Here is a 3,084-nt window from a genome sequence, read left to right on the forward strand (position 1 = left end):
GTTTCCAGGATATCCATTAAATTTTATAATTGTATCCTCTTTTCCTCCCTCCATTCATCTATCCCCCTCTTCTTGACACCATCCCTAGCTTTTGAGTACCTGTTTCATAGTGTTCATTTTGTTGGATTGTGATTAGCATTTCTCAGGAATTATACTGTTTGAATGCTTATCTGAAAATATATTTTAGTTAATACATTTGTGGACACTTGCATGCACCCCTAGAATATTTACTAGTACATTTTAAAATTAATTCTAATTTCCACATATGAGAGAAAACACTTGTCCTTCGTCTCTTTGAGCCTGACTTACTTCATTTAACATGATTTTTCTAGGTCCTTCCATTTCTTTGCAAATGATGCAGTATTATTCTTTCTATTGGATGAGTCAAATTCTACACTTTCATGATCAATCGAGGGACATCTAGACTGTTTCTGTACATTGGTGCTGCTGAATAGTACCACAATGAACATGACTGTGCTGGTGGCTTCACTATATGCTGGTTTGTAATCTTTTGAATAAATGCCCAGGAGTGGTATTGATGGATCATAAGGAAGCTCTATGTTTAATAGATTGAGGAACCTCCACATTGCTTTCTAGAGTGTTTGAACAAGCAATGGATTAGGGTTCCCTTTGAGCCACATCCTTATTAGTTTCTGTTATTGTTTGTTTTGTTGATGATTGCCATTCTAACTGGGGTGTGGAAGAATCTCAGTGTTGTTTTAATTTGTATTTCCTTTTTGGCTAGAGATGTTGAACATTTCTTCATGTGTCTACTAGTCATTTTTATTTCTTCTGAGAAGTGTCTATTTAGGTCATTTGCTCACTTATTAATTGGGCTTTTGAATCTTTAAAAAATTATCTTTAAGCAGTTGTACAAAGGACTTGCCATTTAGCATAGAAGTTTATCAATATCTTTATCAAGGTCACCCCTTTTAATCCTTGAGGGTTTAGTTTCTTAAGCTCTTTGTATATTCTAGATATTAGGCCTTTGTCAGATGTATATCTTGCAAAAATCTCCCATTTTTAGGCTATTTAGCTTGTTAACCATGTTCTTAGTTTGATACATCTTCATAGAAAAATTTATTCTACTTTTTCAGATTTTGTGAATGGTATCTCTTAGCTAAGCTAACGTTAGACCTTTTCTTTCCTATATGTGCATTGACATGAGAGACTTGAAGAGTCTCAATAGTAGGGAGAGAAGAGAGAAAATTTCTAAACAAGGTTGGGGCTCAGTTCATGCATTTCTCCCTTACTACTGTATCCACAGAGGAAATAAAAATGTGTTTGGATTTCCAATAAAATTTGGAAGTATATTTGCCTGTCAGTAGCCTGATTTCTCCACAGATATTTATGTTATCAATAATCCACTTAACAGGATGGTAGAAATTGAAGCAGAAAGCTCTTATTAATAAATAAAATACTTGAAAATAAAAAGTATAGATGAAGGGGGCTGGGAAGGTAGCACAGTGGTAGAGCACTTGCCTTGCATGCATGAGGCCCTAGGTTCAATTCCTCAGAACCATATAAGCAAAAAGAAAAAAGCCGGAAGTGGTGCTGTGGCTCAAGTGGTAGAGCGCTAGCCTTGAGCTGAAGAGCTAAGGGACAGCACCCAGACCCAGAGTTCAGGTCCCACAACCAGAATCCCCCCAAAAATATAGATGAAAATAGCAATTATCTGAGAATTATTCTCTTGTGAAGTTGAACTTGTTTTAGTTCATCTTTAAGCTTATACACATAATAGCACTGTGCTTATGTACATATGCATAACATCATATAATTGCCACTATATATCCTAGTGTTGAAAGAAGGAAATTTGTAAGTCTTTTTTTAAATATGTAAATCTTGACTCATTGATATAAGACTTTACCTACCCAGTTAACTCCACTGCTAAACTCTCTTTTCTACTGTTTACTCTCTGATGCACACAGTGTGCAACATTCTATATCTTGATTAAAGAGTGAAATACAGTAGAAGCATCTGGGCTGAATTGGCCAGGCAAAGTCCAACTGGTGCATTGAGTTATAATAGGCCATGTAATTCAGTCACCTAGTAAGACAATATAGAAAGAACAAAAGCTGCTCTAGGGAGGTGAAAGTTTGATTATGATATAAATTGTATTTGTGTCACAATTGAGGGGTCATACCTTGTGACTGATGCTATCATATGCTATATGGGCCCAGTATGACCTGCTTGAAGAAGATGTAATAGGTTCAACATGTCAGATTAAAATCAAGGAAAAATTGTGTGGTCTGGAACATAAGAGAATTTTATTTGTGGGGAAAACAATTTGACCCAAATGATGTAGGGCTAAAGGGCAACCAAAGGAATTCATGGCTGGCTATATTTTTGTAAGCACAGCAAGATACTGAAACACTGTAGTGGGGATTGTGTTGAATTTATTGCCCACTTGTTTAATGTTTTCATTCCAATCCATTCAAGTATACTGCCTTGAAGAATAGTATGTTGACCCAGATGCAAAGAGTAAATGCTATAAGGTTCTTTATATATGAAGTTCAAGAAATCCACAGTGATAGAAGAATTAAGAACAATGATTCTCTGTGTGTCTGTGTGTCTGTCTGTGTGTCTATGTGTCTGTCTGTCTTTCTGTCTCTCTGTGTACATGGTAAAGGCTAAAAAGAGGTAAATGGAACTTTCTTGAGTGCTTTGTTTTGAGTGGTGATTACAGGAACTTGAATGGTGCATGCATTTGTGGAACTTATTGAACTAAAATTAACTTAAAATTATTGAACTTAAAATTAACATGCATTTTACTGTATGCTAGTGATAACAAAAAACGAAGTAATGCATAAAAAGGCATTTAATCACAGAAATGCTGAGAGATACTGCTGTTCTGGTTAATTCCTTATCTATCTACTTGAATCTGGGCTTATCTGTCATGTGTTTTGTGAGGGATTTCTTAAAAAGCTTCCTTTACATATAAAACTTACCTCAGCCAAAAGGGAAGCTCCTTTTGTGGTTTGTAACATAACATTTTGTTTTTGTTTTAAGTGATATATTTCCCAGAGTCATAGTTATTCCATCATAACTACCACCCCACTGGAACTCATTCTCACTACAGTTGTT

This window comes from Dipodomys ordii, unplaced genomic scaffold, assembly GCF_000151885.1.
Source record: "Dipodomys ordii isolate 6190 unplaced genomic scaffold, Dord_2.0 Scaffold38, whole genome shotgun sequence".
Classification (NCBI taxonomy): domain Eukaryota; kingdom Metazoa; phylum Chordata; class Mammalia; order Rodentia; family Heteromyidae; genus Dipodomys; species Dipodomys ordii.